Genomic DNA, 25,314 nt, shown 5'->3' with positions numbered 1-25,314 from the left:
CAAGATCCAGACCATATTTTACTTCTCTTCACCTCGAAATGTCTCTGTCATCTCCTGATGCTTTGTTTATTGCCTCTGGTCTCTGAGAAAGAAGGACCATTTCTTCCTGCTAGGGTTCATGCCTGAACCCTCCCTGCTCCTCCCGAAGAGTATCTTTCCCTTATTCCCTCTCTACACTGGCTGCTTCACCCTGGCTTACACCCAAATGTCTCCCACCCCCAAGAAAGTCTTTCCTTTACTCTGATTTCTCCTGAGCTCCCATCCCACCTTCCACCCTCCTTTCACAGCTAAACTTCTCAAAAAAGTATTATACGTTCACCGCCTCTACTTCCTCACCTCCCACTCAGTCCCAACCACTAGCAATCTGGTTTCCACACCCATAACTCCGCAAAAATTGCTCTCTTAAAGGCCACCAATGACCTTCAAATTGCCAAACCTAGCAGCTCTGCTTCGCCAGTCCCCATCCTCCTAGACATATTCATCTGCCAGGTCACATACATTATTTAACCAGATTCAGAGCCAGGGGTCCAGCTGGTGTGTATGGCTCACGAGTGTGCTGCAGACTGGTCCCAGGCTGGGCTGTGATGAGCCATTCAGACATATGGGTGATTAAAATACAGAAATACTTCTGTCTCACTGCCCGAGCACCCTACGTGTCCCTTTCCCCCACCTGGCTACCCAAGCCCTTGTTCCAGGACCCCAAGATGGACCTCCTCATTATGTAGCAGAGAAAGAATGATGTTTGGTGTGGCACGGAGCTTCTGCTCTTGCTGGTTGGTACCTGGGTTGTACCAATTGTTAGATATTGTTAATATCACCACTGCATATTGCTGTGCTGAGATCATTCCTTTAGTACTAGGACTAGCCACATGGAGTCAGGGGAGTTTGGAGGGCAAATCATCTTTGGTGAAAAGCAGCCTCTCTATTTATCCTCCATATGCCATATAAATACCATTTTCTATGTGAGCCTTGGCATGGAATATTTGTGAAACAAAGCTCCAAGGCCCCTTTCTTCCTTGATTCCTCTGTGAGCTTCTCTGTTTCCTTACCTGGCTACCCTAACTGGCAGAGTGACTGTAACCTTGTTGAGCCACAGTCTCCTTATCCACAAAATGGGCTAACCAATTTCTGCTTGCAGGAAGGATCACAGATCATATGAGTAAAAGAGTTAGCACAGGACCATGTATGGAGGTAAGCTGAGTAAGTTTAGGTTCTAATCCCCACCTCCCTCTCACCCTACATTTTCTCCATGTGGATTTTCTCCATTTATATGACCTTTGCCTCCATTCTACCCCTGACCATTTGTTACAGACCCATTTGTTGAATTATGCTCGGGGCAAGAGGATCTGGGTATTCCTGAGCTCTCTAGCTCCACACATCTGATGTGGAACTCATTATTCTCTACCTCTTCCCCTAGTTTCTCTCATCTTCCCCTCCCTTCCCTCATCTTCCAAGTCTTTCCAAAGGATACCAACCATTCATCCAGTCCAGTGGGCTTTATTTTATAAAGTGGCTTTGACCACACTCTCTTCTTCCCCAGACCTGATCACCTCTAGGGTCTAGTCCATTCTACTTCTGACACTCACCTCTTTCTATTGTTAGCACGATAGCCCTGGAGATGACCCTATTTTTCCCCTTTACCTGGGCTCTTGCAATTAACTTATAACTGTTTTCCTTTTCTTCAGTTCCTTCTTCTAGGAGTGCACCCACGGAACCCCTGCATAGATCTGTTCAAAACCCTGCAGTGTTGCCCATTTACCTGCAGAAAGGAATCTAGACACATTGCCTTTGTCTTCAAGGTAGTGTCAACCAACTCTGCACTCTTACTTCCCACTATGTTCTTAGTAAGAATCACGGTAAAACAACAACTAACACTTCTTGAAAATTTACTACGAGCCACTCAATATTCTAAAGTCATTCACGCCATTTAATCCTCTCATCCACCCTGTGACATAGTCACTGTTATTTCTGCTTTACTGAGGAAGTAACGGAGGCAGAGAGAGGTTCTGTAGTTGGCCTTAAGTAACTGCCCTTAGAGGTGGGGGACTTGAATTTAAACCCAGAGACTGTATCAGGGCCCACATTCCTGACCTCTAGGCCTTCCTCTGCCCTGGGATTTGGTCACGCCAGAAAACTCCTCATGCCCCCAAAGCTGCTTTACTGTCCTGCTGCCTTGCCTTTGCCTGGACTATAGGTTTTTCTCTTCGCTTTACCTACCAAAATGCTAACCATCCTTCAAGTGTCATCCACCTTCAAGACTCCTTGAAGTCTTGTCTTCTCTGCTCTGAGGTGATCTTCCTCTTTTTGAAATACAGAATTTCCCCAAACTTTCTGTTTTTACCTTATTCTCTTATATGACAGCCTTTTGAACACACAGCTTATCAGCTCTTCCAGAGTGGAGGATGGGGCCACAGCTTATCTTTCCCTTAATCATGCCCTGTCCTTTTCACATGGAACCCACAAAGGCAGTTTTATTAGATTAAATGGAATTACTGTTTTGCAGACATGAGTTGGTTTCTGCTCCATTCTCCACGTCCCTTTGAAAGGAAAGCCAAGGACTTGATTAAGGAATGGAAAGAATTCTGTAGTCAGTCAATTCCTGCTGCGATAAATCTCTTGGGTGAAGGATGCTAAGGCAGGGACATAAATGACGATAGCTGTGCTTCCGCAGTTGACTGGATTATAAAACAAACCATACACTATGACTATATGTTTCAACAATACATAAAAGGAGTCAGGGAGAGGTAAAGGAAGGGAGTAAGAGCTGGTATGAAAAGAGGAGGATTTGCCCTGTCCAGTTTGGAGACTGAGATAGTGGTTTTCCTTTTATTCTTTCTCCTTTAACAAGTTTACTTCTCAACCAGTCAGTTCTGTAACAGGCTCTAAAGTTAGAGTGTCAAGATTAGAATTGTGGCCTTGCCACCTGCCAACTCACTGGCCTAGCAAGTTACTGAGCCTCTCTGTGTCTTAGTTTCCAGATCTGTAAAATGGGAATAATAACTCTACCTGCTAGAGTTTTTTGAGAATTAAATACAATAATCCTCATCCAGGACAGAGAGGAGTGGCTGGCCTACAGTCCTGGCACTCTTACTGTTAAATGCCTTATGTGCAGGAGAGGAAATTGAGCTGGGGAACAGGGTGGCCCAGTGAAGCCCTGGGGCACTAAGGGCTGTGATGCTTCCCAGATGCGCCTGAGCACTTGCCACAACCCATAGTGTTCTCCACTTCAATACCACCCTTAAGGTTTAGGAATTTCCCTGGCAGGAGGTAGAAAGCCAGGGAAGTCAGTGGCATCTGCTGTCTTCAGTTCGTCATTGAGTGGCTTTCTTTATTGCTTTTCATTAAATCCCAAAGACCATTTATCCCAGATTCATTTTAGAGATGGAGAAAATGAGGCCAGAGAAAGGAAAATTTGCCCCAGGTCACACTAAAGAACCAGAATCTGCTCCTCTATCTTCCCTTCTGGTGCTCTTTCTACCTCACGGTCCCCAATTCTAGAATATCCTAGCTCTGTGTGTCCGTCAGTGTGGCCCTGGACACCTTGTCCTTCTCTTTGCCACATGTCTACTGCACTTCAGGCTGCACCAGGTATTTCACCATTTAGTGGCATCAAGGCTAGCATTAGAAAGGGTGTCTTGTTCACAGGAAGGAGCCTGGGATGTGGAGTCAAAAGATTTGGTTTGAAATACAGTGCCATCAATCAATAGCTCTAAATGCCTGGAGCCGTCAGGTTTAACCTATCTGGGACTCAGTGTCTTTGTTTGTAAAATGGGGATAATGATCTATTTCATGAGATTGTTGTGATGAAAAAGGGAGGTAATATTTGGGAATGCTCTTTATAGACTGTAAGTCATGGTGCCAGCATTGGTGTGTCTTTTCTCTCCAGGAAGAAACTCTGCCTTCTCCTTCTTTCTCTTCTCCTGTACAGTATTTAGCAAAATGCTAGGAGGTACATAAATGATATTCAGCAAAGCCCGGGCACAGTGGCTTATGCCTGTAACCCCAGCACTTTGGGAGGCTGAGGCGGGTGGGTCATTTGAGGTCAGGAGTTCGAGACCAGCCTGGCCAACACGGTGAAACCCCATCTCTACTAAAAATACAAAAATTAGCCAGACTTGGTGGCGGATGCTCATAATCTCAGCTACCCCGGAGGCTGAGGCAGGAGAATTGCTTGAACCTGGGTGGCAGAGGTTGCACTGAGCCGAGATCATGCCACTGTACTCCAGCCTAGGCAACAGAAAGAGACTCCATCTCAAACAAACAAACAAAAAATACTCATTAAGGACCTCTATTTTGATTGATTATGATTTCCCTGTATTGTCTGATCCTTTGATGCATCAGGAACCTACTCCCAGACCTGGTATTTGGGCAAAAGGGTGAGTCTGTGAAGGGAGTCCCTTGGGCCTAGGGGAGGGGAAGAGGTAAACAGAGGGTTGAATGATGAAAAGTAAACTGGATTTAGAAAACAAACCAGAGCTAATGGCTGTAGGTGGTGTTAGTCATTCTGTTAAGGAATTTGGGAATACAGATGCATACTAATAAGAATTTATTTTGGCTTCTCCTTAATCCAGCATTTGGGAAGGGAGGAGAGGTAGAAGACACTGCAGAAATAAAAGACGTCACCCTTCATCTCCAGATAGGGCACCCTGGTGCTGGGCCCTCAGCTCCTGAGGATGAATTTGTCCAAGTTCTGTGAGGCTAAGGCCGAGGCCTGTGGATAAACTGGGGTTGGGCTGGCTGTTGGTCCTGGGGGAAGCTCAGTGAACGAGGTGCTAATTCAGGAGTGGCTCCCAGCATCCAGTCCATGGAATAGACTCAGTGGAGGGAGATCCCAAGACCTTATGAAACTGTCCAGGATCTTTCTTATTCCCCAGCCCACAAAGTCACTCTTCAGGCCACAGTGAGTCAAGGGAAACTCTAAGAAGTGTATCTAGCACACCCTGGGATTACAGACTGCACCCCTTCTTTAATGAAGCAGGTTCAATGGTCCCTACCCTGGGATTCCATAGCTTCACCGGGCTCTGTCCTGTCATCAAACCAGAATACTTCACTGCAAAAAGCCAGTCTCCTCTCCTTTTCATACTCAGTGAATACAGAGAAGAGAGACTCACCATCATCCATTGCAAAGGCATCTTTTCATTGGTTATAAAGGCCTAGGCCAAATCAGCCTTCTCTTCAGGCTGAGTGCCTCTCTACCTCAAACCCTCCTGGGAACTCTTCTGATCAGACACTGTGATTCCATTTAGCCAGTGAGGGTTGGGAGCCAACCATGTGCCCAGAAGTGTGCCAAGGGGTCTGGGGTTTATAGTCCAGTGAACAAACCAAGAGATACAGACAACAGGGTAAGGCTGGTTAGGGGTGTCAAGGAGAGCAGGCATGGCCTGCAGGGGAAGGCGAGTCCTGATTGGGGGTGGCAGGGAGCCCAAACTTTCTTCTTACTGGGGGTATTGAAGTTATATTCAAGGATGGAGTGCTGCCTTGATGTGCAGCCTAAAGCACAAGGCACAGTCATTCTCTACCACATCGAGACATGAAAGGGTGTGTGAAAATATCCCTAAGCACCTGCTGGGAGCTCTCTGGGAAATCATTTATCTGCCCTGCACTTCAGTGCCTTGGCTCTAAAACTGAAACAAAAAAAAGTATGTACAAAGAACCTTAAAAATGTTCATACCCTCCAGCCCAGTGATTCTACTTCAGGGAGTCTAGCTTAAGCACAAAAACAAGAATGTGGGGAAAGACTTAGGTACAAAGATGTTCATCACAGGGTTATTTAGCAGAATGAACACGAAGAAGAATCAAAATGCCCATTATTAAAATGGCTTTCACTCCCCAACCCCTTCTGGAATGATGGGATCACCTCTTTGGGAAGCTCTGGCTCAACTCTGAGGTAAGTAACCAGTACAGGAAGCCAGGTGCCACGTTAGTGACCCTAACTCAGTCCTTGTGGGCTTGTTCAAGGAGCCAAGAAATCCACCATCTTTCACCTTTTCATGATCCAAGTGTGGATTATCTTCTGGGGATTTTCATGGTAAATGGTGACTGTAGATTGGTGTTCTCTTGGCCTCCCAAGATGTATGTGGTCCCCATCCTGCTCCATCTGTCAAGGTTGCTTGGGGGTTCCTAGAGCTGGAAAGGCTCTTAGCAAATGCACAGTCCAAACCCTTTGAGGAAAAGGGACTTGTCACATTGCTTGTTAATACAAAGCCATGGTGAGCATCCAGGCCACCTGTGCCCCAGCACAGTACTCAGGTTATGTTGGGGCAAATGTAATTAGAAAAATAAACCAGTAATTCTCAGAATTACCAATGACCCAGGTCTTGGCTCTTCATGGAATATCCATGTTTCTGACTTGAGAAAACTTCTTGATGGAGTATTGGGTTCACTCTAGAGCAGAAATTGATCCATCCTTCCTATATCCCTCATTCACATCATTCTAATGCTTTTCTGGTTTCTAAAAGCAGCTCCATTTCTACTCTGGTGCCAGCTTGGTCCTATCCCTGCCACTCCGTTCTGGTTGTCTCATGGGTGACTGAGGGTTAGGGGAGATAACCTAGCCCACTGCCCCCAACCCTTGGGAGAATTCAAAGACTTGAGCCCGGGCTGTGGTTCTTCCTAAGCCTTTCTTCCTGGGAGCTCCCGCCAATAGTAGGCAAGCCCTCAGGTAAGCAAAGAGTAAGGCAGTTTCCCTGCTGTTCTCCCCTCCTTCTTCCCTTCCCCTTCCTCTTCCCTACTTGCCCTCCCCAGTTTCTACTCCACACCTCCTTTTACTCACCTCTTCCTTCCTCGTTACTTTCCTTCTCATGACTCTTCCCTACCTCTATCCCTCACTCCCTGCTCCTGAGTTAGATCCCTTCTCTCCAAGGCCCACCCCATATACCTTTAGTTTCATCTTGGCCATGCCCCTCCCCCACCAGGCTTTCCAGAATTCCTGCAGGGAGAGGCTTGTCTTCAAGGATCTACAGCATGCCAGTTTGGCAGTTTCCCGGGGTGCACATGTGGAGGGTGCACACATGAGGACCAGCTGCCTCGGCTTCTGCAGTTATGCATGTGTGTAGAGAGGAGACAGGGTCGTATGTTACAGATGTATCCAGCCGAGCCAATCCTGGGCTGCAGAGACACATCCACATGCCACATGTGCCTCCCTGTGGGTATCCGGGACAGGTGCACGGGATGTGTTAGCCACCAGGAGAGAAGAGAAGGATTGCAACATTGACATTCTTCCTGCCCCTGGATTTACCAGCTGGAGTACCAACAGGAATCTCAAAATTTCATTTCCTTCAGAAGGAAGGAAATGTCTCTTGGGGAGTCCAGTAAGGCAGAGGACGGTCCTACCTTTCTGGTAACTAGTTGTTTATAGTGGGCAGAGAGGATAACCAAAGACGAGACCCTGGCCAGACCTGGGTGTTCTGACTGTAAGCTCACAGTCTGCTTTGAGTAGGGTCTCCACTACCTACCACATGCCTTGGACAAGTCACTTTACTCTTTTGGGCCTCAGTTTCCTTATACACCAAATGAGGGTTGCTGGGAAGATCAAACAAGTGAAGAGTTGTAAAGATGCTGTGCAAACACTTGGCGCCACTGCACCCTTCACTGACTCTTGTAATAATCATGAAAAGTCAAAGTGCGTGTGTGTGCGTGCACGGGGCGCTCGTTATTCATAGGTCCCTTACCAGGATTCGAGAATCTGAACTGGGCCCCAGGACTGGGTGGGCGCGATCGTCCCAGCCCCCACTCCCAGCCTAGGGCCGGCGCGGTCGGGTTTTCCTCCGGCAGGCGGCGGGCTGACGGCTGCAGGGCGCGCTAAGCACGTGAGGTGGCAGCGCCGTCGCCAGCTGCAGAGGTGCAGCCCTGGCCGCCCGGCTCGCCTTCCGCAGGGGCTGCCCGTGCCGCTGGACCGCGGAGACCGCCCTCCCGGTTCCGGGGCTCGCGGCCTGCCCACCTCCCTCCGCGACCGCGGCCCCAGCCCACTCCCGCCCCACCGTGCGTCCCCGCGCCACCCCTGCCAGGACCGTGAATCCCTCTGGTTTCCGCGGCGGTGTTGGTCGTCTCGGAAGCGGGTGCGCTCGGCAGCGGGCAGGGTAGCGGGCGCAGAGGCTGCCTGCGGCTCCTGCAGCTCCGCGGGTCGCCACTGGGGGCTGCCGCGCCGGAAAGCTCGGCGGGGACGGTGCGCCCGGCCGCCGGGTTCCTGGGCGCCTCTGGCCGCTGTGTTTTCTCCACCGCTGGACCTGCGCTGTCTCCGCAGCCCGCCCGACTCCCTCCCAGATTGGAGCGTGTGATCCGTGTGTGTGTGTGTGTGTGTGTGTGCGTGTGTGTGTGGAGCGGAGAGAGAAACCGGGTACGCGCGTATGCGCGCGCGCGTGGGGGGCAGTGTGCATGCGGGGAGTACGGGGGAGTGTGTTTGTGTGTGCGTGTGGGTGTGAGTGCCTGGCTCCCTCTCGCTGAGACACACATACACTCACACATACACAACCCGGCAGGCTCGTCTGAACTTGAAGACACCCCACATTCCAAGATGCCCGAGGTTCCTGGGAATGCCTGGGGTTCTTCGATCCGGAAAATCCTACCGGCATCCTCCTAGGGAGGGATTATTATTATTATTATTTTTCTTTAATCTGGAAGAGAAGAGAACAAGTTGTGCTTTTCCCCCCTTCTTCTTGCTAAATGCCATGGATATAACTGAATAAGCGGCTCAGGGCTTTCCCCGCGTGGACGTCCGAGGCCACCATCTGCCTGCATTCGCCGGAGCCACCGGAGGGTTTAGCTCGAGTCTGTCTCGGGCGGGGAAGGATGCGTGGCCGAGCCGGGGAGCCCGGGCGCCCCGCGGAGCCGGCCTCGGTGCCTCCCAGCCGGGGGTAGATGCTGCCTCGCCCAGGTGAGTGGTCGCCGGCGCTGCGTCTTTGCGATCCCCGGTGTCCGCGGGAGCTCGGCGCGGGGCTGAACGCACCCGAGGGAACCGGGAACTTTGCATCCCTTTCTTTTTCGCTTGAAGACTCCCCGCATCCTAGGTGCTCATGCGGACACCCCCTTCTCTTTTCGCCCAACCTTATCGCGAGAGATTTCCTTTCCTTTCTTTAGTCTTTATTTCCGACAGTGGGGGTGAAACTCCGGCGGGGAGCGGGGAGAGCGGGGTCCATGTGAGACTGGAGAGCAGGATGGAGAGACGGGGAGCCACGGGTGGATGGAACCGTTGAAAACAGCAGGAGAACTTTGCCGCCAGACCACTCTGTTGCATCTCCGCACATGCAAGGCCTGGCTAGAGCCATTGCTGGGGGCTAGGTGGGGGCGCCGGGGACTCCCTGAGCTCTGTGGACTGGGTGGGGTGGGGTAAAGCCAAGTGCAGAAGGGTTGATGCAGAGCGGATGGGAGGAAGGAAGGCATGGTTGCAGTTTGGGGAGGCAGGTAGAGCAGGTTCAGGGACCCTATGCTGGCCTCAGGCAGAAAGCAGATCAGGGGGATTGTGTGTGTGTGCAGCTTGGGGCATCAGAATGGCATGATGAAGCAATATGGAAAGTGGCATTAGCCATGCCTGGGTTCCTAGGTCTCTGTCTCCCACCCAGCCCTGCCCTGGTTCTAAGGTTGGCCTGGGCAGGGAGGAGGGAGAGCAGTAGACCGTTCCGAGGTGGACAGTGCCTTACTTTGCACAGACCTTCTGAGGGAGGTGTCCTACTCGTCTTCCCATCAGCCCAGTACAAAGGACAGAGACAGAGAGTTCTAGGGAGATAGAGCCTCTGAAAACCAGAGCAGGAGGGAGAAGAGAGCCTGAGTTGAGACCGCAGAGGGACTGAGCCAGACTGTTGCCAAATGCACCCGGCGACAGCAGACAGCTGCAGACAGACAGACACCTGCAGGGACAGGGAACATGTCAGAGCCTGCACTCTTGAGTTGGAGTTACAGGCATGGCTATAGATGATGACCCCCTCCCCTGGCCACAATGGAGTGTGTGTGTGTGTGTGTGTGTGTGTACGCGTGTGTGTGTACGCATGTGTATGTTTCAGGGAGGTGGCAGCTGTGGCCTCCATGGCCTGATTGGCCTTCTAGTACTGGGGGAGGGGGAAGCTTCAGGAATTTGACCCCCTGCTGCTGGGGAGGAGCAAAGCTAGGGAGGAAACTGCCATTCCCTGGGCTGTGAAGTTCCCAGGGGCCAGGGCTAGAGGTTCTATGTGGGCTGTTATTCTTGTGTGGGGGCCGATTTGGAACTCAAGGTGGGGTGCAAGGGAACTAGGTCTTGGGGTTGTGCCCTGGTCTGGTCGCTGCCCTCTGGCAGGAGCTTTATATAGCCACACACAGTAGAGCCCTGAGGGTGGTGTCATTTCCTTGTGGGGTACATCAGAGGCTGAAGCGGGTCAGAGTCCTGTAGGGAGGATTCAGAAGCTCCAAAAGGCCTGCACTTGGAGCCGTCAGCCTCCACCGACCATGCCAGCTGCCTGGGCCCTTCTGCTGATGCTGGAATGTCATCTTTCCCTTCTGACTCTGGCTGGGAGTGCAGAGTTGCATCTCCCTCTGGCCTCCTCACATGCTTCTGCTCAGGCCCCCTGCCCAACCCTCAATTTAGAGTTTCTGGTCTAATTCCTGACTAGGAATGTAATTGTTTATCTTCCTGCCCTCATCCTGGGGATGCAAACAGCAAACTTGGCATTTCTGTTTCAGCCTCTGGAAGGTTGGCTCCCAGCTCCATCTCCTGTCTAGAAGAACTGGGTGCCTGCCTGCTGTGGGCTGGAGGCTGGGGTTCAGGATTCCTTCTTCTGTGAAGTGCCAGTTCTTTGCTCAGGCCCAGAAACGTGAGAAGCTGGGGAGTCTGGCCTGAGAGAGGGTGAGCTGGGAGCTTCCAGGAGGTGAGGCTGAAGAGGAGAAGCAAGATAGATGGGAAGAAAATGCAGTCAGAGTGGGTGGGGCCACCGGGGAAACCAGGCAGCCTTCTGGCCAACTGAGTCCTTCTTTGACTGAAGGAGGAATTGCTCTTCTTATCTTTGCTTCAGCTCCAAAGGAAAAAAAAAAAAAACGGATTCTGGCCTCCAAGTGCCAGTTTGCCAAGCCTCTTCAGCCTGTGGGGTTGAGCAGGTTCTGCTCTCCTTTTTTGCAGGGTGGATGTATAGAGGCTTATAAGCTCCTGGCGTGGGGTCTGTCTACCCAGGGACAGTGGAGAAGTGAAATTGGAATTAATTGTTTTCAGAAACTCCCCTTTCCTAAGGTAGATATTAGCATCTAGGGAGTTCACAGTCTGATAGGGGAGGCTGCTAGACTGGAAGCAGAGACATATAGCAATAAACAACCTGGGATGGCCAAGTGGAATTGGACTCTGAACAAGAGCAACAACAATTTGAGCATTTTATGATTTTCCTTTGGGTAGGGGTGGAGTTTTAGGGTCCAACTTATTGAAGGGATAGAGTTGTCATATAATGGAATGAAACCTCAACTTGGGGGCCTGGGTTCAAATTCTGGCTCTGCCATATCTTGGTTAACAATGTGAGTCTTTGTGTTTTGACCTGGTAAAATAAAACAATAGCATGTACCCAATAGATGTATTATGACCTGATGTTTTCCTGGCAGTCCCCAAACCCCTTTTCAGATCTGGGAGAGTCTTCAGTGGAAACAGGGAGGGTTGGAAGGGAGGGAGAGTTCTTCAGAGACATGGAGGATAGTACAGCCAACTTCCCCCTGTCCAGGGAGCTGCCAGGAGGGTTTGATGCCATCAGACATAAGCTGATGGTTAAAAGGCTCCAGAAAGCCCTCCAGAAAACTTTGAGAATTGATGGTTGAGGAGCAAATTTCACCTCTGGGGCCCTGGCACCTGCTTCCCTCCCTTTCTCTTGTTTGTTTTGGATTTTTATGGCCATGCACATTTGCTCAGGAAGTGGGGCTCTGCATTTTACAAGTATCACCAGCCACCCTTTCCTGTCTGAGGTTTGAATGTAAAATACCCCCCCAACCGCCGCCAGCACCCAGTCTTCTCTTTTTGACTCTGTTGCCCACTCCCCCAAGGGTGACCTCACAGGAATGTTGTGAGGCCCAGGTAAAGTGAATGGATACAGCTCTGTGGGGCCTGGGCAGGGGTTGTGATTGAACTGGGTCCTATCTGTGTAGTAGGGGGAGGGATACATCCAATTTGAGGGAAGGGCCTGGTTTTCTTACTGATGAAACAGGATGCTAATGGTCATCCCCCAGGGTTGTTGGAAGGGCACAGCAGCATGTGTGACAGCACTTTGTAAACTGGACAAGCCCTTTAGCACTCACAGCTATATTTGTGACCCTTTCTCGTTAAGACTGTCACTAAAATGTCAAATATAATTATACTCAGGTATCAGGGCACTAAAGGTGGACTTTCACGGGTGAGTTTTATGTGGGACTGCAGTTAACCAGTGATTACAGGCCAGGCAGGTGGACACTGTGCCTTCTGAGAAAAGGGGTGTTAAGAACCTGCAGAAACAGGGCAGTTGTGGTTCACATAATTGGGTGGGACCGGTAACAGGAAGCTAGGAAGGGGCACATGGGCAGCATCTTTGGAAGAAGCATTTTTGGAGGGTTTTCCCTAATCACACCCTCCCATTACATTTTAATACCACAGATATGCTATATGTGTATATATGTGTATATATACTATATATGTGTATATATGTGTATATATACTATATATGTGTATATATGTGTATATATACTATATATATGTATATATGTGTATATAAGTCTATATATACTATATATATGTATATCTGTACTTTTTATATCAAAAGATTAAGTTTTCTTTTTTTGCCTCCCCACCAAGAACACATTTTTGCCCCCTTGGGGGCGATATTGTCCCCACTGAGGATGCATTGTCTTAAAATTAACAGAGGCAAGTGTTAGTTAGAAGAGGTGGATTAGTGAGACGGGGAATCCAGAAGATAATGAGGGAGACAGATGCACTCGCAACTTGCTACCCCAAGTGTGGTCTGTGGACCAGCGTCAGCATCACCTGAGTAGGGATCTCCATTTTATCAAGATGGAAGGTCGGGACAGTGTTGGGTTGACTGCCCAAGAACACAAGGCTAAACTTTGAACAGAGGGTCAAAAATAGCTATGTTCTGGGCCACTCAGCTTGTTCACCTATTGAGTCCAAATCACCAAGCAAGTTTTATTAAGGATACAGTCTACCCATGTCATGATTTATCAGTCTTTATTTTTTTTTCTGAGTGATTTCCTTGCGTTGTAACTGAGGGTTGTATAGAAGGTATGGGGGCCCTGCAGAGAAGACCCAAGGCTTTCATGCAACGGAAAATCAGGGCATCTTTGATTTGAACAGGTCTGGGCCTGCTTTTTTGAATGTCTCCAAGGGCCAAGCCTAATGGAGACCAGACCAACCTGAGGAACAGACTGGAACTATAGAGACAAGATATAGGTGTTAAACTGTGCCAAGCTGGATTAAGGAACAAAACTGTGTTCTCGTAATTTATCAACCTGCTTGGGATTGTCTGCAGGAGAGCCGGGGCCTCCCTGGCAACCTTCCAATATTAACAGGGCAGCCCCAAAAACATACGAGATTGCAAAATAAGTTGGGCTCTTTAGAATTCACTGCATTTATTATTGGCATGTCCTATATTAATTCACCCACCAGCAGGAGCTAAGCTACAGTTCACGTGCCCAGAAACAACATAAAGAAGCAGAAAGCTGAGCATCTCTGAACCCCTCTTCCTTCCATGTTTCCTGCCTGGGTCCTCTCCCCTCAACACATCCGTTCCTCTACCCCATTTTGGTGTAGGACGACACAGAGGAGCAGGCTCCCTCTTGCCTTAACCCAGATCTCTAATAAACTTCCTGGGGATGCAAAGTCTATTTGGCCCTCTCATTTCTTCTTCCCAGGGACTCACTTCCTATTCCTTTTCTCCAAAAGTAGTACTCTGTTCCCAGCTACCCCATTTTTTTTCATTCTCCTGTTAAGGCGGCTTTAGTCAAAGAAACCACGGGGTCCCCCAGCTAATACTTAGGGTCTGTGGAGGCTCCTACTTCAGAATAATTGTAAAGTAGGCCTTGATATTACATGGCTCTCTCTGGTCCCCAAAACATATGAAATGTGGCCACTCAGCCTGCAGGACTTGGAGAAGTTTGGGGAATGAGCCATACCAGGGTCTCAGTACCTAGTGAGAGAGCAATGGATGATGGCAGTGAAGGCAAAGGCATTTCTGACTTTCTGAGCTCCTGGAACCCCCTAAAAATGCCTAACAATGACTGTAAGATGAGGCCTTGTCATTCTAAAAAGGTATTGAAGATTCCTGGATGGGTAGAATTGATTCCTTGACTCAACCTTTCCAGTAATGAAGCCACTATAATACCTAGAAATGTCCCCCTGGGGCGGAAGGGAGGGAGGATGGATGGGGATCTGGGGTCATGGAGGTGAGAGGTTAGAGGTCCTCCTGTAGCACAAGGCACTGACGGCTGGTCAGAGAATGCTTGCTGGGGTGCAGAGGAACCTAGAATGAGCTCTCCTTTTAGCTCTGCCCGTAACTTGCTGTGTGACTTTGGCCATCCCCTTTGTCTTCCTGTCCTCGCCTGTGGTTTAGAGCCTGTGTGCTCTCCTAAGGCCTTTTCAGTTCAGGAGGTTGATCCTTTGATTTACGAGTCCATGATCCAGCCTCAGAGCAGACATCTCTGCGGAGCCATCTAGGCCCTGGAAGTTACTTGGCTGGGGTCCTCCATCCTCCTGTCCATCCTCTTCTGCCAGACAGCACTGACCTGAGGCTTTTCTTTGCTTCGTGCTCCTGACTAGTCTATGACCAAACACTGTAAAAGGGTTTCGTTTGGAATGACCAGGATCCCAGGGCTGCTGTCTGAATGAGGGTGTCTCTTTCCTCCCCACTCCACCACATACATGTGCACATACACACACATTCATACACACACACACCCACCAGTGTACACATGTCCACATACCTCACACACATCCACACTTGCATGCCCACACATATACTTATACACACACACATTTATGCTCACAATCACACATACGTTCACATACATATACACACTCCCAAATACTCACACTTGTACATTCATACATGCACACATTCATGTACACACGTTCATGAGTTCATATACCTTCTCTTACAAATGCAACACTCCCACATATTCACACATACATGCACACACTCCCTTTTTCCACTGCACTGGCTTCTCCCTCAAAGACATGGGCGGGTGCCATTCAACCCTTCCAGCTCACTGTCTACTTTAGAGAGCATGTCAATACATGGCCTCCTGTCATTCCTATAGCCCTCTGACCTCATTCAGGAGGACAAAACCATGTCTTCTTCTGTATAAGGTTGAGGAAACTGGCTTGGATTTGCAGGTAGCAGGGTCAGGATGAGTGCCAAGACTTCTGGATCCGGTCCAGAGATTCACCTATCACTTCGGAGCTGCCGTAGCAATTTCTGCTCTGTAGAACAACCCTGGAAGACAGGAAGGGTATATTTTGTCCCTGGTTAAAGATGGGAAACTAAGGACCAGGGAGATTCACACACAGACAAAGGGTGACCAGATCCTCTATCCTTCTCAGCCAGGACATGTGCATACTCCAGCCGCTTCTTGGTGATCATGTCTTCCTTCCTGGCTCTCAGTCTGCTAGAAGCTTTTATTCACACTAAACTCCAGCAAGTGAGAAATACCACCCTGGGGCAGCCCATGGGCATTCCAGTTTCAGTTCTGACTTGTTATCACCAAAATAGGGTGTGGGAGAAGGGTGGACTGCCTCTATCCTTAGGGTCGAGGTAAATAAGCACTCTCATTGCCATTTCTCATGATGGGATCAAGCTACGCTCATCATCAATGTATCCTTTTTTGTAGTCTCAGCCCACCTCACCTCTTGAGGCTATAGCTTCTGTGCTTTTCTGCCTGCCATGGCAGTGAGGTTTCCTTTAGCTCGCTCTGAAGTGCTTCCTTCACTTCCTTCAAACTTTAAGGCCCTGTTCCTTTAAGATGTGGTAAGCAATCCCATCCTTCTTCACCCATCCCTTTCACGACTTAATGGCTAGCAGTCTTCCCCTGTTTAGTTTAATTCAGCAAGCATTAATTGAATGCCTACTACGTGCCACCCAGGGAGCCTGACACTGCAAAGGTGAATTACCTCTCCAATCCCTGTGTGCAGGCAGCCCTCAGTCTCACTGATCATTTGACTTCTTCTCTTGCACTTTTTCCAGCCCTGTTTGTGGACCCCAGGACTTGATTATGTTGGGGGTGGCGGTTCCAAGTTCTGGCTGATTTCTAGTGCAGCCCTTCACCTGCATTCTCGTGTGTGTGTGTTCGTGTGTGTTGCTTAGGAGTCAGTCAAGGTCACACATGATTAACTGCTTGATGTAAAGCTGATAGTGGTGGTGATGATGATGATAATGATGATGGTGATTATATGGTGATGGTAATGAAGTCCACTTAAGAAACAGGCTCTCAAGCTGCTTTCCCACCCTGCTCTACCGCTAAGCTGACTTCTTACCATCTTACCCAAATAGAAACTGATAGGATGAAGAGATTTGGGGTCATCGTCCCAATTTAGAGACAGCTGGCCTGAAAGGAACCATTAATCTTCCTCCTTGCCTGAGGACTTATGTCACAGGGGCTGAGCTGGGAAGAAGGGGAGCTGAGGCTAGAGCCCCTGGAATAGACATTAAATCCTGGACTCTCTGTCCAGAGTCACACCTTCTAAGCACATGACAATAAGGGCTATTGCCCTGGAGGAGAGGGTGGTTCCCCAGGCTGTTGAGGGGCAAGAATCTGTGAATGAGGATGCTGGCAGGGATTGTGCTTGCAATCGCAGAGTGGTTGCAAACGGGCAAAGCAGATCCCTGATGCTTGGGAAGTCTTCATCTGATGAGCAAAGACCAGTCCTTGTCCTTGGGAAGTTTATGTCTAAGGAGGAGGACAAAGCAGATACACAAGGCACATTATTAGGGAACATTTAGGCACCAAAATTCGTGGATGGAGCATCTTTCTCACAGGGAGAAATGTGTGTACCTGTGCCTGCATTTGTAGGATTTGCATTGTGTTCTGTTTTCCTGGTTGTGTGAACTTGAGTGGGTTATTCTTTCTGTGCCTCAGTTTTCTCATCCGCAAAATGAGGATAATAATAGTACCCACCTCACAGGGTTGTTAGGAAAATTAAATGAACTACTATACATAAGGTACTTGGAGCAGTGCCTGGCACATATTGAACAATATATACGTGTGAGCTATTAGTGGTAGTAGTAGAAATAGTGGTATTTTTCTAAGCATGGAGAGGACCATACTTAGGAAAATACCACTGAGGACCCTCTTAACTGATACAACTTTCCAACAAACCATCTCTTAAGTTAGACATTAATTTGGGGAATCTCCACATGATCTCATTTGTCCCTTGCAACAATCCTACCAGGCAGTCAGGATAGACATTATGATTATAACCACTTTGCATAAAGGGGAACTGAGGCACAGATGTTATGAAGTGGTTTCTGGTCTGATGGGGTTTTCATTGTACCTTATAGCCACACTGCATTCAGGCGAGGGGTCACAAGAATCTTGGAGCAGAGGGTTTTGGATGATGATAGCTGATAAGTTCAGGACTGGCCTTCCCACCTGGCCCTTATGCATGTTGGGATCAGACTGCTGGGAAAATAAACCACGGTGGGGAAGGAAGATCTCATTCCAGGCTTGCATAACTAGGCGGGGTCCACATGAAATGGAATGGGGAGAAGCAGGCTGCCCTCTACACAGCACCCCAGAGGATGGGAGTTAGGCCACGGGACATGAGTATTGAAGCCTTTTGAAGCTGTCATGAATGCCTTGGGATGGGGATAGGGATAAGAGTAGCATCCACTTTATAGGGTTGTTGAATGCTTATGTGAGGGCGGGGCTGTGCTGGGAGCACTTAGGGGGCACAGAAGGGACGGGGAATCTGGATTGGGAACCTTCTGATTCAGCCTGGCCTGGTGTGTGGGGAGAAAGCCAGAGACATCCTCCTGGGCCATATTCCTACCCACCCCAACACCTTTGTCCCAGGGCTGCTCCTAGTGGTAGGAAAGGGACCCTCCTGGATCTTTTGGTTTGAAAGGGTTTGGAAAGTATTTGGGGCAAGAAAATGGGCCTTGGGGGCTTGGTGCGGTGGCTCATGCCTGTAATCCCAGTACTTTGGGAGGCCGAGGCAGGCGGATTGCCTGAGCTCAGGAGTTCGAGACCAGCCTGGGCAACATGGTGAAACTCCGTCTCTACTAAAATATGAAAAATTAGCTGGACATGGCCGCGGGTGCCTGTAGTCCCGGCTACTCGGGAGGCTGAGGCAGGAGAATCGCTTGAACCCAGGAGGTGGAAGTTGCAGTGAGCTGAGATCATGCCACTGCACTCCAGCCTGGGTGACAGAGCGAGACTCCATATCCAAAAAGAAAAGAAAATGGGCCTTGGGCCAGGACCCAGAAGAGGGAATGAGGACGTCCAGCAGGGAGAACCAGACTGGAGGAGGGAATGCTTGTGGGGGTGGGGTTTTAGGAATTCAGGGGTGTCAGGGTGCAGGAACGGATCATGCATGGGTCAGTATCTAGGGTGGGACATGAGGTGATGATGGAGGGTTGGTGTGGGACCATGGAAAGAGGAGTCAGGAAGGTGAAGAAGACCAGAATGAGACAGCAGCAAGAACCACAGGAGGAGAGCTGGGGGTGGGACCCGACTGAAGCCCAGGCCTCCCAGCCACTGTCTGCTCAGAGCCAGGCTGGCCAGGACCCAAAGCCCCAGCTCAGTGTCTCTCTCTTGGGGTGGGGAGAGAAGTCAAGGCCCTGAGCTCCTACTAGGGCTCTGTGATCAGCCTGTTCCATAAATCTCAGGCCATGTAAATTTGGTGCATAATTGGGAGGCACTGCAGGTACCTGCGGCTCCAGGATAAAATCCAGGCAGCTCCGGAGAGAGAGCAATGGATCATGAGTTACAGGGAAGGCCGGTGGGACGCAGTGGTGGCTGGCCCAGCTTGAGGCATGAGTTATCTCAGGCTGGGCTGCCCTGCCATGCTGCTGCGCTGCAAGACCAGGCTGATATTTACTGTATATTGGTTTTTAAATTACAGTACAACATTGATTCGCTGCTCTTTCAGTTCAGCCCTCACTCTCTGTCCCTGTTCTGCTCGGCCTTTCTCTGCCTCTCCGTCTCTCTCTCCATCTGTCTTGTCTCTCTCCAATTCAGTTTTTAATGTAGAGTATTATCTTACATTGTATCATGTTACCCTATGGAATTAGGCTTACGCTGCTTTGTATTTATTGGAGGATGCATTATATTAATCCCTTCCATGCATACAGCACTTTATACATTTTAAAGCTCTACCTGCAGCCATACCTGTCTTCTTCGGACCCCATGACAGTGAGGAAGTAGGGCAAGCAGACTTGTCTCCATTTAAACACGAGGAAACTGTAGCTCAGGAAGGCTAATGGAATGACCAGGTCATGCTTGCATTATATTATATTATACCATAATAATAATGGCTACTGGGTATTGAATGCTTGCTGTGAGCCCTGTGCTATTCTAAAATAAGCTTTATGTACTTATTTTATGCCCACATTCATTCTGTGCAGTAGGTATTGTTATTACTTCATTTTACAGGTGAAGGAATGAAGATTCAGAGTGGGTTAGTAGCTTGCCCAAGGTCACACAGCTATTACAGTAAAATTCAACTTTGGATTAGCTGGATTCAAACCCCAGCAGCCAGCTCCTGAGCCCCCTCTCTCAACCAGGATGCATGCTGTCACGTGCTGTGATCCCTGAGTTGGATTGGGGGTGGGAGAGTGGGGATGGGGTGGGATGGCTTCATGGTGCTACAAGAGGCATTCTTGTCCTCACATGACTTCTGTTTCTTTATGTTTTCACTGCACCCAGGGGAAAGGCCTGGGGACCTTGCAACAGCGGGAAATGTCCCCAGGGCAAGGGGCCAAGTTCCTTTACCCCAATATCCACAGATGGTTAGGGCCCCAATATCCACTGTTTTGGCCCCCAAGCAAGGGCAGAAGGGCAGGCGCAGAGTAAGGCTGGTAGGAGCCCTGGCTGGGTGGTGTGGTTGCCATCTGCCCTCCTTCTTTCTTGTGTCCATGGAAAGAGGGTGACATCCTGACCTCCATGGGGTCTCTCTCAGGACTGCCTTTGTGTGTTCCCTTGCCCTTTGTTTAAGAGGCAAAGCTGCTTGCAGCCCAGGAGCACCTCGGAGCTGGGCTTAGCTCCCAGGAGCACAGTGAGCCAGTGGGCAGCAGGGGAAGAGCTGGGGGTTCTGCGCACTCTGCCAGTTCCAGCCCGCCCTCACTAGTGCACAGCAGTGAGGAGGCCCTGCTGAGTGCTGCTCACTGTGGCCTGAGATGCCTGGTTCCTGAGCAGGAGTTGGGAGGGGTGACTGGGTCTTGTGTGGACCATCCTGAGGAGTCCTTCCTCTCCAGATCCTCACATCCCCACTTCCTCCATCATCCTAAGGACCCATTGCCATGGCTGGAGTCAGGCCACAATATGCTACTTGCCATGGCCCAGACACTCATCTCCCTGTCTCCCAGGTCACACTCATGGCGAAGTGTGTTTTGGGAGAAGCAGGGATCCCCTGTGCTGTCTGCATGCCCCTTATTGGGGTAGGTGGGGGAAAAGGGTCCTGAGCCTGAGGATGTTGTGAGTCCCATGACTCCCAGGAGCCATCCTTGGCAGAGTGCAGCCCTGCACATCTGCACTTCCGTGGCCCTGCTGTGAAGTGAAGCTTGCTCCCTGCCCACTTCTCACTCTGTCCTTGCTAACAGGGCCCTGCTCTCTCTCCAGAGCTGCCTGGATTTTATTCTGGAGCCGCAGGTACCTGCAGTGCCTCCCAATTATGCACCAAATTTACATAGCCTGAGATTTATGGAACAGGCCACACATTTATGGAAAGTGTGAAGTATAAAGGTAAAGTGAAGCTTATACTTTTTCCTGTGGCCTCAGAATCATCCAGTACTCCCCGCCACCCCCCACCCCGTGATGGACACAAACTGGGAGCATAACTCCGAGGCTGATGTTTCTGTTGCTTTTCTTATTAATAGCTACTACTTGATGAGCAGTTGATATGTGAGAGGAATTCTAGCACAGTGAGTCAGGCTTGGGAGTCAGACAGCTGGGTTCAAATCTCAGCAGTTCCACTTAGGAGCTGTGTACCCTCATGCAATTCACTTAGCTCTTTGAGCCTCACTTTCCCCTTCTGTAAAATGGAGCTACCACCAATACTTAATCCCTAGGGTTGTCATGAGTATAAAATGGTAAATAGCTACAAAATGCTACAGCACCTGGCACATGGCATATGTTATTAAAGTGTTTGTCTATACCATCATTTATATGCATTCTCTCATTTTGTCTCCCAACTACTTTTGCAAAGTAGGTATTACCTCCCTGCACATGTGAAAACTGAAGCTCAAAATATCAATGAGATTTGCTCCAAGTCTAGGGTGACCACCTGTCCGAATTCGCCTGAGACTAAGGGGATTCCTGGGATGCAGTACTTTCAGTTGTGGTTTGTTTGTTTGTTTGTTTTGTTTTTGACACAAGTTTCATTCTTGTTGCCCAGGCTGCAGTGCAATGGCGTGATTTCGGCTCACTGCAACCTCTGCCTCCCAGGTTCAAGTGATTCTCCTCCTTCAGCTCCCCGAGTAGCATCACCATGCCTGGCTAATTTTTGTATTTTTAATAGAGGTGGGGTTTCACCATGTTGGCCAGGCTGGTCTCGAACTCATGACCTCGGGTGATTCACCTGCCTCGGCCTCCCAAAGTGCTGGGATTACAGGCGTGAGCCACCGTGCCCGGCCAGGACTTTCAGTTTTGAAGTTAGAAAAGTCCCAGGCCAACTAGGATGAGTTGGGCACCCTACCCAGGTCACACAGCAAATGCATGGATGAGCCAGGATTTGAATCCAGTTGTTTCTGATATCCACTGCCATGCCCTAAGCCATTCTAGACACTCTTGGGGATGGAGCCTCTCTTAGCTGCCCACATTTATGGAGCTCTGGCAGGCTTAGAGATGCTGTCCCACTTCATTCTCACAAAACTCTGTCACTTAGGCAAATTACAGCAAAGAGGGAACTGAAACACAGAGGTCAAGTAATGCACCCTCGGTCACCTAGCTAAGAAGTGGCTGGGTTGCGACTGGCACCCAGGCCATCTGGCCCCAGTGCCCCACACTCCTGACCACTCTGCTGCAGCTTGCCTCCTATCCTTTCCAAATTCCCCCCAACTGTACCTGGTCTCATTTTTCATCCCAATGGCCTCTGGAATAGTCAGGGCAGGTACTTTTAAACCTGTTCTATAGGACAGAAAACTGAGGCTCAGAGAGGCCAAATTCCTAAGCTAAGGTCACACAGCTTGTAAGTGATGAAGGCAGGATTAGATTTCATCAGGAGTTCTCAGCTGATGCTTCTCACTCTTGTTTTCGTGTTTGATAAATGGGCAGGATGCCTCCAGTCATTTTCAGGTCTGTTCAAATTCATATGAAGTTTATGAGGTCTCAGTCATCACTGGGGTGGCTGGCTATGCAGGCAGCAGGTTTGGCAGGACATGGGCTCGTGCGGTCCTTTGGCTCCAATATTCTATTTGATGTAGTTGTCATTATCCGATCCTTCCCCCAGCAGGTAGAGGAGGCACCTTGTTGCAGAATGAACATGCCCACCTGCTAACAGCCCATCTGCTGACTATAGGAGCCCACCAGCAGCCCCAGGGTTCTCTGTGGACTTCCAGCTCTCACTCCTTCCACTAGCTGGGGATTAAACGTAGAAAAGGCTGCATTCTCCTGCTTGGGCAGCAAAGATGCTATTAATGCCAGGCTGGCTTCTAAGGCAACTAAATAAACAGAAAGGACAGGGACAAGAGTCTATAAATTCTAAATGGTGTTCAGGAAAGTGGCCTGGGCCCCAAGCCCCATAAAACCCAGGCAGCCTGCTGGGCTGGTGGTGCTTTATTGGCCCCTTCCTCTGCTGCGGGGTCATATGCCCATCAAGCCTCCCACTTGTAAGGTGCTTTTTCTCTTTAACTTCCAAACACTTCCCATAGTAATTAGAATTTCATGGTTGTCTTTAAGCCACTCATATGGCTGCATCACTCCCCCATTTAACAGATAGGAAAACTGAGGCACACAGGGGGCTAATGAACTGGATAATGGGCCGGGTCCCTTGATGCTGATCTAGAAAATTCTCTCTGATGTTCATACTAAGTAAGCACTTACTACATGCTGGGCACTGTTTTAAGCCCTTTGTACTTATTATCTAATTTATTGCCCATGACAACCTAGGGCACAGGTACTGTTATTTTAACTATCATCTCTATGTCCTAGTGAGGAAGCTGTGATATAGAGGGTTTAAGTAACTTGCTCAGGCCCACACATGTGATAAGTGGCATGCAGGGATTTGGCCCTGCACCCTCAACCATCACGCTGTTAGCAAAGCATGGGAGCAGAACGGGAGGAGGGGTAGCTGCTGTCCTGAAGGGCCTGGTTCTTTGCTTCTTCCCAGGAAACCTGTTTCGGAGCCCCCCCTGTTTCGGAGACTCTGTGCTCTGGGCAGCTTAAGAACCTCCAGAGAGATAACTCAAGGAGCAGTGAGGGCAGGTGAGGGGCTGGGCAAGTCGATTGAGAAGTACCATGGAGAGAGCACCAGGCTGGGAGTCTGGACACTTGCATGGCCACGCCAGCTCCGCCACCAACTTGTTGTGGGGCCCTCAAAGGCTCTTCCCCTTTTCCTCTGCCTGTCCCTGATTTGGATGGAGGTGGGGCATCACATGATTTGGGGATCCACCTGCTGGTGGTGACGGCAGCAGAAAGGAGGGCCACAGAGGCTCCAACATCGGACCTGGCCCTGCCCTCACTGTCAGAAGTGCAGACCCACATTGGGTGCCCAAATTGCCTGCTAAAACCTGGGCTATTTAAAACACCCAGCGCCACCTGGAATCTCGAGGTTCCGCTACTTTGGGAGGACTCTGGGTTTCAGCTCCCTCCCTCCCCATTGCCCTGCCTTATGGGGTTTGCTGGGGGTTAGGGAAATGACGGACCTTGGCTGCTGCAAGTTGTCTGCAGTCCAACACTGCTTTCCCATGGTGGGTATCAGAGAAGGGGCTCTACTGAGGGCTGGAGTGGTGCAGCATCCTCTTATTCTGGCCAAGGTCTGTGAAGTCCCCAGATCAATGAAGGAGAAAGAAGAAATTCTTCAATGTGTAGCCAACCTAACCAGCCTTGCATGATTCCATTCAACTCACTTGCAGTTAACAGATGTTTACTGAGCACCTAGTATTGGTCAGCTGCTAGGTGACAGAGGCTAGCTAATTAGACTTAGTTTCTGCCTTCAAGGGTCTCCCAGTCTGGTGGGGAGGCAGAGAGGTAAACAAACAATTATAATGCACCATGATGGTCCTGTGACTGGAGGCAGGAACCTGCAGTGCTTCCAGCAAGAGGTGATTCCTCTCCAGCTCTGCTTCTGGGGCCTCTTGCTAAATGGCTGCAGCACCCTCTTGAATGGCCCCATTAAGCTCCTCTACGCCATTCTCCCATAGACAATGCGCACACCTTGCTGAAGATGTTTCAGTGCATTTAGAGTAAAATCCTAACCCTTTAGCTGGCCTGCCAGGCACTGGCCCTGTCCATTTCTTTACCTCCTTTGTGCCTTCTCCCCATGTCTAGCACCCTGAGGGAACCATGCACATTTACTAGAAAAGATCATGTTCTTTTCCACCTCTGGGCCTTTGCATTCTGCCTAGAACACCATTTCTCTACACTCTGCATGGCTGGACACTACTCATCCTTCAGATGTCAGCTTAAATATTGCTTTTAGGGATGGCCTGACCACTCCCACTCTAAAGTTCGGCCCCTTGCTGCTCTCACTAAGAGCAGCTTCCCCCGGCCCCATGTGTTCCTTTCCACACTCTGTATCTGCTTGTTGGTTTATTGCTTCTCTCTTGCAGCCTGTGAACAATGTGGGGCAGGAATGGGGAAGGGACAGGGTGGCCCAGGGTTAAAAGTGCAGACTGGTGCTTAGACTGCCTGTGCAGAAATCTGGCTGCACAACTCACTGCTGTGTGACTCTGGGGAAGTTGCTTTATCTCTCTGTGTCCCAGTTTCTTCATGTGTAAAATGGAAGAAATAATAATACCTGCCCCCACAGAGGTGTGGTTTGGGCTAAATGAGTTAATATATGTAAAGCACTTAGAACAGTGTCTGGCACATGGCAAGTGCTCAATAAATATTAGCTATCATTATTATTTTTATATCCACTGCTTAGAATAGTGCCCAGCTCAATAAATATTTAATGATTGGCTGAGACACCTGGGCTGAATCTTCAAGGAAGTAGTTGAGGGTTGGTTAGAGAGAGAATGG

At 49.6% G+C, this 25,314-nt stretch overlaps 1 protein-coding gene across 1 annotated transcript in view; it reads left to right on the top strand.

Annotated features, from left to right (window-relative positions):
* Positions 1–8,273: 8,273 nt before the first annotated feature.
* LRFN2 (leucine rich repeat and fibronectin type III domain containing 2) overlaps positions 8,274–25,314 on the top strand; it is a 199,111-nt gene continuing 182,070 nt past the window's right edge. The window contains exon 1 of the mRNA XM_055389799.2: positions 8,274–8,872. The gene's annotated coding sequence lies outside the window, so the exon portion shown is untranslated. The remainder of the gene's footprint in view (positions 8,873–25,314) is intronic.

This window comes from Gorilla gorilla, chromosome 5, assembly GCF_029281585.2.
Source record: "Gorilla gorilla gorilla isolate KB3781 chromosome 5, NHGRI_mGorGor1-v2.1_pri, whole genome shotgun sequence".
In the NCBI taxonomy this organism is placed as follows: Eukaryota; Metazoa; Chordata; class Mammalia; order Primates; family Hominidae; genus Gorilla; species Gorilla gorilla.
The sequence above is the reverse complement of the archived record's forward strand: the minus strand, read 5'-3'. Positions and strand labels throughout refer to the sequence as shown.